Raw genomic sequence first — 13696 nt, forward strand, 5'->3', positions numbered from 1 at the left:
AGGGGTTAAAGAGAGAGACAGAGAGAGAGAGAGAGAGAGAGAGGAGACAAAGCTGTTTTCGTCATTAATGCCATCAAAGGCACTTCACAGTGGCAGTATTATGGCACGGAGAGTTCATGGAGGCGAGATCCCCTGCCTTGCGCGTGTTTCATTGTGCAGTTTATCAGCGTGGCCACATTGAAGTGTCAGAGCTAACCCAGTGACCACTCAACAAAAGGCCAAATTAAGAGAGAGTGAGAGGCTGCCGTACGGGGCAGGCTGACAGGTTGACTGACGCCGTTCTGGAGGAGAATAGCATCCTGTCAATCTTGAAGCTGTCACCTTGACAGGAATCCTTTCTTTGGATGCAACCCCTCATTGCCAACCTTTCCGTCACTCAAGGCCACACACATATACGCACATATAGGCCTAACACACCTCTTCCCTGTTCAGTATTCTGCACACAAACTAAATAAGACACCTACAGTAACACAGACTAAGCAGGCACGAAAACACACGCATACACACACACGCACACACACACACACACACACACACACACACACACACACACACACACACACAAGATGTACAGAGCCACCAAGGTCCATAACTATGAAGGAGAGAAAGAGAAATAAAGATATAGAGTTTCATAAACACTCCATCCGTCTCCTTGACAACCAGACTTCCACAATTGTACACTACGCACGCTGCCTCTGAAAGACCCATTTTGTAATGGCCAGTGCATCTGTTTATGTGTGTAGTGTTGCTATATTTCACGAGTTTGCGAGTGTGTGTTCATGTGTGATCGTGTTTACAGCAGAAGCAGCAGTAGCAGCTTTATAGTAAATTAGCTTGGCTTGAACAACATTGCCAATATTGACCACTTATAGGGTATACTCAAAGTAAATTTACTCCTTTCACAGGGCCCATGCAGGGAAACTGTTATGTTGCAATCAAGCTGCACTGGGGTTTCCCCCTGCACAGCCCATTATTGAATCAGTAGCCTACATGAGCAGCGTTTGTGTTGGAGGCTGGTGAGACAGGAGTTAGGGCAGAGCAGCTGTCTGTGTGTACTTTACAAGCTGGTTCTGTTTGTTCTGGAGACACAGGAGGGGTCAGGAGAGTGTCAACTTTGTCTTCTGTCCCCCCCTTCCATGGCTATGTGTACGCGTGTGTGTGTGTGTGTGTGTGTGTGTGTGTGTGTGTGTGTGTGTGTGTGTGTGTGTGTGTGTGTGTGTGTGTGTGTGTTCGCCTCAGGGAGAGAAAGGGCAGGTGGATAGAGCAAAGGGACCAACAGACCAGTGTGGACAGGTGGAGGATTCTCACCAGATGTACTCTTAGGCCTATCAATCTCAAATGTACGTGAGCATTTGTTTTGTCGTAACATGCACAAAGATAACACTTAATGTAAATACACCAAAGTCAGTCAAAGCCTATGTTTCACGTTGTGGTAGAGCTAAGCTAATTACTTGATTGCAAAATTGTTGATTGAAAGACAATGAATCTGAAACAATTTTAGTCTGTGGTTCTAGCCAATGAAAAGCAAGGATTTGGGGGATGTTTTTTCTGTCTTATAACATTGTTGATTCAATATTATTCCATTTTGGATTGTTGGTAAAACAGACGTGGCAATTTGTCTGTCCCTTTGCCTCTGAAAAACTGAAAACTCGTGATGAGCTTTTTATTTTGGTATTTTATTACATTTTATAGACTGAAAATATTATTGATTGTATTGAATATTTAGTCATTGGACATTAGGGGTGGGAAAAATAATCGATTTTTCTTTATTTTTTACTAGTATTTAATATTAGTATTTCCTGCGCCACTGCGCATGCACACCACACAAGTGCGAGTTGTTAAAAGTGGCGACAAAAGGGCATAGAGCAGCAAACCCATATGACCTGCACTGGCTTTGTGTCTGTTTACGTTTTCGTATGAGAGCTGAATTCCAAGCCATACTTTTTGCACAATGTGTTGAAATGACATAGAAAATAATAGAATATAAATCCTATAGAAACATGATTCACAAGAGTTGAAAGAAAATTAAACTGAATCGGTTTAGTTTTTACATACTTCCATATTGTGTTGAAATGCAAGCTGCATTGATTATTGCACTAGTCATAGAAAGTCATATTTGTGACAAGAATACAATATTAGAGAAGGTAATTCATCTGTTGATTGTATTTAATGATCATCACAAAAGTAGGAAGTGATTAGCAAACTCTGAGTAGCAAACTCAGATGTGTATATAAATATATTTTTGAAAATCACACATATGTAAGTAAAAAAAAATAGCATCGAGATGCATTGAGAATTGATTTTGAATCAAATCGTTGACCTCGGAATCGGAATCGAATCGAATCATGAGGTGCCAAGAGATTCCGACCCCTATTGGACATACAATACAGTCAGTCACCTTAAAAACAATGAACAATGAAACGGTATTCGGACGTAAACATGCAGCAATAAGTAAATTAGTATAATAAGGTTGGTAAATATAATGTGAATTACACATATTTAGGACAACACTTTGGGACATAATTAAGTACTAATAAAAATAAGCAACACAGCGATGCTAACAAAAAGGGAACATAATTGATAATGACATAAGTGTAATTTACCAGGCATGAAAACTATGCTATCTTACATCTATCCACCTGCCTCAGACAGCACCATACAGAACGCTTTATGCATTGTATTGTTTCAAGTGCCAAACAAAGTAAATAAAGTCTGAAGTCTTTTGGACCGAATTCTGCTTTTCCCTATTGTCCTCTTCATCCTGATATGAGGAAACAGCGGCCCCCTCGGGCAGACAGCGGTACAGTCAAACACTTCAAGTCCCTCAGCTCTAGCTGTCTTTTTTATTTGACCGTTTAGATATCCGAAAGAGTTACCGGATCACATTTGTTTTAAGCTGCGCTTTGCAAGTCGTACAGTCTAACAATTAACTTTATTTACTGATTTTTCAGTGCATTTTTCTTTTTTTGTAAAATTCAAAATAAAGTCTACCAAGTATAACCCACCCCACCCATTAATTCCAGAAGCGTGTATATCGCTCAGGAATCCAGTGCAGGATATTTTGCCTCCATAATCCTTAATGATTTTGTACCAATAGTGGGGGGTTTTGTGATCTTCACTTTGGATCTCCTTCAATTTAGAGAAGATTCCTGTACAATAGAGAGAGAGAGAGAGAGAGAGAGAGAGAGAGAGAGAGAGAGAGAGAGAGAGAGAGAGAGGTTAGGAGCTCCAGATGGTGTTTAAACGCAGACAGAAGGCTACAGCGAGGACAGAGAGTGAGAGAGGAGGAGGAGGAGAGAGCGTGCGTTACACTCATCAGTGAAAGGAAAGACGAAAAAAAAACAAGTCTAAAAACCCTTCGTTGTTAATTGACGGGAAAACATAAACCTTTAAAATATGCTCAGCGGACTGTGATTTTCTTCGGGAGGAGTGAAGTGCGTCTTTTTTCCAACACCATCTATCCGAAGGCAGGTCGGCGGAGGATCGGCGGAGGAGGAGAAGGGACCATACAGAGAAACGTGGTAGTCGCAAATAAACTGTGTTGTTTTTTTCCAAGAGAAGGAGCCGAATATATCTCACCGGATGTATGATGACTTGTTCCTGACACCACGGACTGTGGCTACACTGTGACCTGAAAAGGCAGGGGGCTTTAAAGTTGTCACGAGAGGAATAATAGACGCACCCCGCAGACAAGAGGATCCGTTTTTATTTTACATGGGAGACGCGATGATCTGTGCACTAAACAGCGCCAAAATAGAAACCGGTTAACATTTTTCTCTGCTTACAAAAAAGGACAGAAAGGACGTTTTGCAGTTGAAACTCTATGTTTGCCTTTTATATCTCCTATTTGGGATGGTTAAAATGAGCGAAAGAGCGGATTTACATGACTGGGACAAGTTGTGAGTTTTTTTTTTCTTCACCGTCAACCGAAGACGCTGCTTGCTTTAAAAACCCACACTTGACTGCAACAACCAAAGACATCTGCTTAAGGATCCAAGAGCACTTGCTTTGATTTCATTTGTATTTATTTTGTGATATAACTGAGAAGAGAAATACCTCATTATTTATTAAACCTGGAAAGTCAAGACCCATTTGAACTCCCAAAGGAAAGTTAAAAAACATTGTTTTTGTGTGTGTCTGTTAAGACTGTGGTTTCTTCCCCTCTTTCATATAAAAAAAAAATAGCCTACACAAAATATAGGTGCTAACACCTGAACAGTTTCCCGCACTATTTAGCATAAGGCTTTACATGTTTTCCAAATGACGAGGATTGATACGAGATAGAAGCTGTTATAAACTATTCGGTGTGGAGTATCACCGCTACAATTACCTCAGATTGACACCAACCTTCACCAAGTAAGTACAACCTGCCTGTATTGAAGCAAATCATGTGGAAACGTGTCATGTGTTATTTTTAGTTTTGAACTGTTTTTCACGAGACATGCACGAGACAATGCAAGTTACGTTTTGTAATGGTCCATTTGTCATAATAAGTTATTTGTATCGGCTACATATCTCAATATGATGTGTGCTGCTCTTTTAGAGCGCCGAAGTAATTTTTCTTATTTTTTTATTTTGTTCCTAAATTAATATTTTTGTATATTTCTATCCAGTTCCACGTTTTTCATCTCACACATTGAGTTGTTGAGAGTTTATGATATTTAAATAGAGGGAAAACTATTTGTTTTCTGCAAGTGAAGTAGCACATTTCTTCTTATAATACCAGAAGACGTCGGGACATGCATAATGTACTGGAAACTGTAGCATATTACTCTATATCTGAAACTGCCATATATGTAGGAACATGTAGGGAGACGACAGAACAAGTGTGGCTAAAATAAAAGCAATAATGACATTATTTTAATTATTTCAGAAATATATGCACTTTGCTCTTTTCATTCATGTTAGTGTGACTTTATAGTAGTGAATGGAATGTGGTGCAAAAACTGAAGAGAGAGAGAGAGAGAGAGAGAGAGAGAGAGAGAGAGACTTAAGGGGTTCATGGGTTGTTTGCCTCATCACTCTGTGCTGCACATCAGAAGGATGTTGAGACACAAAGTGATGACACAACATATTTGGTCTCTTTGAACATGGTGTCCACCTGGACTGGATGGAGGTGATAAGTGTGAAAGCACAAATTAAGACATTTACCCTGGACAGAACTCCGAACAGCCCTCCGCTTATGGTGTGATACTGTAGTGCACCACCACCAGTGTCCACTTTTGTAGACTCGAAAAGAATGTTCCTTTATGGTAGAGTGTGCAGGATATTTGTATTGCTGTATTGACATCAACGTGTGGAGACATTAGAGAAATTAGGTCGGAGAAGTGTTTAACGGAGATACTATGGCAACCATAGGAAGTAAACACAACAGAAAAGCAAGTAAAAAAGCTGATATCATAGTGGATCATTGAAAGCAACATCTTGTGACTCTGGGGACTCTCCCTGACAAGACACGAGTCCAGCCAAAGGTTTCTTACCCCCCCGTACACACACATATCACTTGAACAGCCTCAGCAGCAGCACTCTTCCGCCTGTGAGTGCAACAGTAAAACACTCAGGCCATTTTCTCTGCAGGACACGGCCCATGTATAATTGGCCCTGGTAAATATCATCTGAATAATTGAACAGTTGATAATAGTCTCCCAACAATGGATGGGAGGTTGCAGAGGTGAAACCGCAGTGCAGACACCCTGCCTCACCGCACATTATACCTCCATCACCACCAAGCGAGCAGCCAGCATCTCTGCCTCTTTGCTTTCCAACGCTACATGGCCGGCCCCCATCGCTCATCCCGGCCCGGCCAGCCGCCTGCTAAGGCAGATGTCCCCACTTCATCATTAAGTAGCTCTCTCTTAAAAAGGCAGGCCATTCATAATGACCCCTGTGCCAGCCGAGTGTTTATTCAGTTCCCATCTACCACAGGTGCATGGATGGAATGCCCTCTGTTTTTATATACATAAGGAAACGTAGCACAAGAAAGCAAGAAAAGCGTTTTTTTCTCCTAATGAAACAGTGTTAGGCAAAGCCACAGGCCGTCGTATAGTCAGCACAGAGCCTCTGCTATGTAATAACGTACCTTACTTCCGTATACTTTGTGATGGGGTTTTGGTTTGTAGTTTTGTTATTCTGTGATTCACTGTTGCTTTTTCAGGCACATCATCATGCCTATATGGTCTTACCATCAAGCTATACCAAAGGAAGAATATGTGTTGAAGGTTAACTCAATGGTTTGTCAGTGAGTCATGTTTCAGGATGTTGACAGCAAAGATGTAAGACAAGGTGAAAGTCATTGCTGTGTTTCATCATCTCAGTCTAAAAGATTATGTCTGTGGCTTACGTGTTTACAGTATGAGTGTGTGGGCTTGTTGTGTGGGCTTGTTGTGTGCGTGTGTGTGTGTGTGTGTGTGTGTGTGTGTGTGTGTGTGTGTGTGTGTGTGTGTGTGGTAATAATTGTGATCTAAACGCGGGCTGTGCAGGTGAAACTGGCTGTCTCCTAATTAATGAGAGGAGCAGATGGCCTTGGGTGGGTGGGAGCTGCGAGCGCACAGCGAGCCGGTCAGGTGGTCAGCACAACACAGACACCTGGGCCATCGCAAACAAGACAAGCCAAGCGGTCGACACACACACACACACACACACACACAAGCCAAAGACATCAGGTCTCTGTGTGTGTGTGCTTATACAGTACGTGTCTGCTTGTGCACGGCTTTCCCTGTATCTCAACAAGTGCATGTGTTGTATCTTTTATTACGTGACCCCTCCAAAAGGAGCAGTAGCTGTTGACCCTGTTGTACACGTCAATACAGAAAAGTGAAAAAGAGAAACATTTGAGATTGTTTGATAAAAAAATATACATACTTTATAGCCTATATACAATTTTATGAGGTAGAAAATGTTGTTCTTCTGTGGTCTCATGACCCTTAGATTGGAGAACCCAACCCCCAAGTTGGAAGGTAATGTTATATAGCATGATGTTCTTAACTTCAAGTGTTGTTTATGATTCTGAATGATTCTCTACAGTGTTGATTTATTTTTTTGACACAAGAATAAGGGCCTATTTTTCTCAGATTAGCCGATTGGAAGCAGCCACACATTGCCATGGTGAGAAGAGCATTATCCTGCAATTGATAAATATAGTTTCTAAATCAGAGGGAAAAGTAAACCCTCTGTTTATTGTGTGTTGCAGAGAAGTCATTTGCTACAGTGGGATGAAAACTGCAGAAACTGAGAAAGCCATTGTGTGGTCTAACAATTACTGGCCCCTTGAGTCTGTGTATTCATGTTGGAAGCTTAAAAAGATGCTACAGACCACTGCATTAGGATGGTTTTTCAGTGTTATTGGTTTTAGTCAGGCGGGTTGTTTAACTTTTTGTTAGTTGTTCTTTGTTATTTCTGTGTTGAGGACAATTAACAGCAGTGTTTTGTAGCATTGATGCTCCCAGCATAAAAATGGTTTACTTACTGTACTCTTTAGACTGTAGTGAGTCAAAAGAGATATTTGTGTAAATGTATTTGTTTTTGTGCAAATGTAAGAGTGACTTGAGGAAGTGACTTTCGCAGCGTTGCATCTCTATGGTTTCACTGCTGTTTATCCTAATACACAGTGGGAAAGAGCAGTGTGGTTCAGGCCGCCTCCTGCTCTGTGTGTGTGTGTGTGTGTGTGTGTGTGTGTGTGTGTGTGTGTGTGTGTGTGTGTGTGTGTGTGTGTGTGTGTGTGTGTGTGTGTGTGTGTGTGTGTGTGTGTGTGTGCGTGTGTGTGTGTGTGTTCTGGTCTGCTCTGCCCTGGTCTGTTCCACATGTGTTTGACATTACTGTGACAAGGCTGCCCAGCCTCTCAGGGGAGATGGAGAATGTCAGAGACTAGAGCGGAGAAGCGAACAGCTTCCCAACATCTGATGGAATGAGAAACACACTCGCTGGATGGCCGGCCCGCTGACGCCACAGCGTGGGACCAGAGCAGAGGGCGGAGGCCAAATAAAACCCTTAAATGTTTGTGTGTGTGTGTGTGTGTGTGTGTGTGTGTGTGTGTGTGTGTGTGTGTGTGTGTGTGTGTGTGTGTGAAATATCACTCTTTCTCTACTTTTCCTCGCTGGCCCCCACTTCATACGCAACCATCCACTCATTCCCAAGAATATCATAAAGCTAACACATAAACAGACGCATGCTCAACATGACTTCACTGCTATAGTTAGGCACATCACGGTTTTTGATTCCAATAAAATGTCCAGGTGTCTTTTTTCTACAGATTGCCCTAGATCAGGTGAAATGCTTTTGCTTTTATGTGCCATTAAAAAGGTGAAAACTCCCTCATTTATGGCTGAGTGTTTTTGTAAATTTGTATTTTTGTTTTTTAAATGGACGCTTCAATTCCCGAAGAATACTTTAACATGTACAAATTGCACCCTCAATTATGCATCTCAAAAGGGAGGCAGATTTTCATATATAGCAAACAAATGTCAAGACATTGAAATTAATTCACATGCCGTACGCACGTATAACTGTACGACTGACAGCTGGGGCCGAGAAAACAACACTTCCTCCTCCTCCCTTCCTGGTCTTGTAGCCCCCTTCACTCTGCTCTCCTCACTCACTGTTTTAGTTCCTCACTTGCCCACTGACCTCTGACCTCTTTTTGGCCCTGTTATCTTCCCTTGTCCCATTCTCCCAGCCTCACCTTGTCACCTCCCCACCCTCTCTACTCTACACTGCTGTATAGGAAGTGTGTTCTGATCAGGGTCGGACACAGGAAACAGCTGGGCTAATCTACGGTAGCGCTTTAGCTTTAGTTTCAATCAAGCCAACTGGACAGGGGCCAAAAGAGAAAAATGGGAAGTTCATATCGCCGCCCGCTACCTGATATAATGAATCCCCTCCCTTTTCCTCTTGCCCCACGCCGAGGCTTTTATCACAGGCCGGGGAGTAAACACACGGACAAAGGAAAACAGACTGAAGTTATTAAGGCCTCCACTCCAAAGTGCTGCTCTCTGACGCTGGACGTCTGGGGGAAGTGCTGCAATGGAGGAGCGTGCAGGCAGAGATTGGGAAGGAAGGCACGTCTCTCACATTTGCCGTTTGTGTGTATGTGTGTGTGTGTGTGTGTGTGTGTGTGTGTGTGTGTGTGTGTGTGTGTGTGTGTGTGTGTGTGTGTGTCGCTCCCCTCTCTCCGTGTACAGTATTTGTGAAATAAGAAAAAAAGCTGTTATCTCCTGGAAACAGATCCTGTGCCACACAGATGGTTCCGTCTGTCTTCAAATGGGAAGCTGAGCCTCTGAGTGCCGTTGCGTTACCAGTTAGTTGCACAGACCTTAATCTCGGCTCCAGCCTTCCTTCCTCTGCCTCTCTGTCTCACTCTCTCGACACACAAATACAAATACACACACACACACACACACACACACACACACACACACACACACACACACACACACACACACACACACACACACAGACAAGCACACAAACAAAGCTACCCCTTCAGATAAAAGTGTAGCATGCTTCGTGTAAAGTACTAATTTTACTGGGATATGGAGGTTTTAGCCCCTCAGAGGTATCTGAAGTACAAAGTGAGGAAGGTCAGAGATCTCCCCTTGATATGGCATAGAGCAGTGGTCACACTGAGAAGCCAGTTATTGCCTGACATTTCAAGTCACCAGGAGCCTCAGCAGGTTGCATGTTGTTTGTTTGATGGCTTTGACACTCTTTATACCAGAGTCCTACCTCTGAGACTGATCATATATTAGTAATGCACATGTACCTCTGCCAGTTTTCATTTAAGAAGGGGTGTGTATACAGCTGCTGATTTGAACATAAATAGTAGCGTTTTGATTGTGTTTTAGACCATAGACTTACATTTTACAGGATTGCTATTTGAAAAGTATCAATTCTCATTCTTGATCACATAAACATTACTTTTCTAATTTAGGCAAATGCAAGTATTTTACGGGGATGGTGGCAACGTTGGGGGGGGGGGAAAACATCCCTGTTACCCTACGCTCTAATCATTTAGTCACTGACTCTACAAAATCTAATCTCATGAAAGCACAACTAAATGCCAAGGGATGAAACAAGCTGTCATAAAGCACACTATTAATCTTTTGAACCAGAAAAACAAAAACAGATTTTGTTCCGAAGTAAAGCTTCAGCGGAAAAACACACTTCCCTAAGAGTTTTATTGTCATATGGCCAAGATAAGTCATTTAAACTGAATGTGAAGAGTAAAGAAGGGGGCACATGCTGAGAAAGATGACTGGATTGTATTTTTACAGTGTGTTACAATTGTGGGATATTTGACAACAGTCTTAAGGTTTAAACCATGACTGTATTCAAATCTTTGTCCATCTCCACTTGATTTCGCCTTAGTTTTCCTGTCCAAAGTATATAAAACTGTTCTTAATTTACCTTTCAATTAGTGCCTAATGTGTAATGCAGTACATCTAGGAATTAATAGAAATGATCATCCACTGACATGTTCTAGGATTTCTCAAACTGTTATTGACACCCGTGGTCTCTCTTTCTTCGCCCCCTCGCTCTGTTTTTGTGGCGGCGTCCCGTAGTTGGCTGGTGTCCCAGAGGAGTAGCTGGTATTTAGTTCAGCGGCTTGCAGCATGGGCTGGTGGCTGTAGGCTAAATGGAGAAACTGTCAGAGCTTCTCTCTAACCTCACATGAATACCCCCCCCCCCCCCCTTCTCTGCCACATTCTGTTTCCCAGTGGTGTGTGTATATGATTTTGTGTGTGTGTGTGTGTCTGTGTGTGTGTGTGTGTGTGTGTGTGTGTGTGTGTGTGTGTGTGTGTGTGTGTGTGTGTGTGTGTGTGTGTGTGTGTGTGTGTGTGTGTGCATGTGTGTGTGCGCAACCAACGGGGGTCCTGCAGGATAAGACAGAACACCTTACCCATGCCTGGCTAGTGTCAGACAGGGAGCTGTTGTTACCGTGCCTACAGGCCAAATGAAGAGGCTGATGAGAAAGCTTGCAGGCAGGCTGGCTGGGCGAGCAGTTCAGGCTATAGTCAGCGGCGTTGACAGGTCCATAGTGACAGAACAGACATTTAACACGGAATGAAATGAAACACATGACACCGAGGCAGGAGAACGACTAATCTGCTGTTTGTTTTCCTATCTCTGCTGTAAGTGACAGCTCAGTGTCAGGTTCTTTAAACTGCGCACAAAGCATAGGGGGCGAGAGACATGTTGAGGAAGAAACAGGCAGCCACCATTCACACATTCACACGTAAAGAGTCAGGGGTTTATGAGGAGGAAGGACGGAGATGCTGCAGTTGCTGCGGAGTGTGTGTGGGTGTCTGTGTGTGTCTGTGTGTGTGTGTGTGTGTGTGTGTGTGTGTGTGTGTGTGTGTGTGTGTGTGTGTGTGTGTGTTGCCAGGGTCAAATCGAAGTCTTTTGTGCTCCATAAATCAGCGGCCAGCAGCGGTGACGTAAGAACAAACAGAGCTGCTCTCTGCTGCAGCTGGCTGGAGAGAGGGGGAAACAGGAGAGAAGGAACATAGAGAGAGGGAAAGAGAGAGAGCAGGGCAGCAGCTGTCAGGCCTCCATCGCACACCTGTCACACAGGAAGTGAGCGCCGGCCACTGTTTCCTGGATACACCTCCTCACACACACACACACACACACACACACACACACACACACACACACACACACACACACACACAGACACACACACACACCGCTCCTGGAAGAAACAGAGGGAGGACATCTGCTGCTGGGAGGGACATTGATACACTGACAGATCAATAATATATAGATAGAGGCATGTTCTTCTCAAGTATGAAGAATGATTGACAAATAGTGTGAAGTGAAAACAAACTTGGGAATTTCTTATGCCTTGTGTTGCCTTTGATCACGTCAGCTCCCTTGCGGTCCAATTTGTGTGTGTGTGTGTGTGTGTGTGTGTGTGTGTGTGTGTGTGTGTGTGTGTGTGTGTGTGTGTGTCCAGCTTGCGCACAGCTAAAGAGGATGTTTGTGTTATCGCGGAGCTCTGTGACAGCCAGGTCACTCTGTGGAGACTCCGGCCTAACTCTCCCACAAAATACAATAAGCCCACATGCCCTAAACTTAACAGATTCCCACGCTTGCTCCTCTCACCCAACCCCTCCAACCCCAACCCAGTCTGCCCCCCCCACCCCCTCCTATGACCGATATGAACTGATCCAGATGTTGTGTAGCCACTCACAGATGTACGCACAACTCTCTTTACATGGCTCCCGCTGCCCTTCTACCCTCAGACTTCTTCTGCTTCTAATCCTTTTACGTTTTCTGCTTTTCAAAGCCAGTCTCTCCCTTCACTCTGTTCCCAGTCTCTCTGTGGCCTCCGTGTCAATCTGATCAGAACAGGAAGTGACATCACTCCATTCTATGTTGCTGCTAGCTATTGTCTCTTGTTTTGCTTCTCCTCCCAGCCTCCAGAGTTTCTCTGTTGTGGCTGCTGTTGATAGAAAAACTCCTCTTTGTTTGTCAGGCTTGTCAGGCTGGGTCCTCAGGAGGCACCCGTAGTCCTATTCCCAAGGCTGCCCTTCATGCTGCCTGTATGCAATTAACAGAGTAATTAAAAGCCTGATGAGCTAATTGGTGCTGGGCGAGGCTGGAGGTGTTTGTTGGGTAAGCTTATCGAAGTGCACTCATTCTCTCTCTGACTAAAGGAGGCCATGTTTTTGCTTTCTTTTTATTTCCATATAAACGTGTGTTTATGACTTATTGGTGTTTATATTGGATATTATGTAAAGCCATGGTTGAAAGCTTGAGGCATCAAAGGCGGTAATTCCCCGTTGACCCAATATCATTCATAGTAAAATGATTCATGCTATAGATATTTTATGGTCTGAATACTAGAGCTGTGCTACCTGACCCGAAACCAGATACTTTGGCGGGACCATGTTACGCACAGGTCAGGTCATCTTTCTCTCTCTTATCTCTGCATCCATGCGCACCATGTGTTGCAAGTAAATGCAATGCTTGGTTGGAAGAAGGAAGGAGACAGAGATAGAGCGTGCTTCATTACCGGTGAGCTAACAGTCAGTAATAAATGAAATCAAACACACCTACAGATTAATGTCTCAGGTTGTGCTTGTTTCTCGAACTTTGGCAATGCCCGTCTGGTTCAGACAGGTGGACTCTTTAAAGGCACGAGGTAAAGTTTTAGGTTTCTGCATTACTCTATTTCATAGCATTATATCAAAAGTGTACTGGATTTTAAAATGAATATGTCATGTTTGATGGAGCCTACTAATAGCTATCATATGAGCTATTCTATCGCCATTCCTAGGAATGGCGATAGAAAGTCTGATGTGATGTTAAAACGTTGCAGCCTGAGGCTGAGCTCTCAGCTGGCAAAATGAGGCACATGGCTGACAGGACGAGGGAAAGAAGACGTACAGATGAGAGGCAACAAAGAAGAGTTATCATACCATGTAAATCCTTCTCTCTGGTCTCTGTCTGCCTTTCTATTTCTTTGACCCATTCCCAAATGTGTACACACAGTCACCTCCTCATGAAGCCGTATGTGTGTGTGAGTCTCTTTCTTGTCTCCTACTTCCTCCTCCATCTCTCTCTCTCTCTCTCTTTCTGTTTCCCTCCCTTCGCTCTGTGGCAGCTGTGCTGGTGATGGCTGTGAGCCCATGGTGCAAGCTGGCTGTGGGGTCCCAGGTGGCCCACATGACAGTTATTGATGTTCAGGTGTTCA

The 13696-nt window shown here is 43.5% G+C and overlaps 1 protein-coding gene across 2 annotated transcripts in view; it reads left to right on the plus strand.

The window, feature by feature from the left end:
* The first annotated feature begins 4203 nt into the window (after positions 1 to 4203).
* The window catches only part of cbfa2t3 (CBFA2/RUNX1 partner transcriptional co-repressor 3), a 29862-nt gene continuing 20369 nt past the window's right edge, over positions 4204 to 13696 (plus strand). For both annotated transcript variants that reach the window (XM_080034164.1, XM_080034165.1), the window contains exon 1: positions 4204 to 4356. The gene's annotated coding sequence lies outside the window, so the exon portion shown is untranslated. The remainder of the gene's footprint in view (positions 4357 to 13696) is intronic.

Source organism: Ammodytes marinus (assembly GCF_949987685.1).
Source record: "Ammodytes marinus genome assembly, chromosome: 1".
NCBI lineage: Eukaryota > Metazoa > Chordata > Actinopteri > Uranoscopiformes > Ammodytidae > Ammodytes > Ammodytes marinus.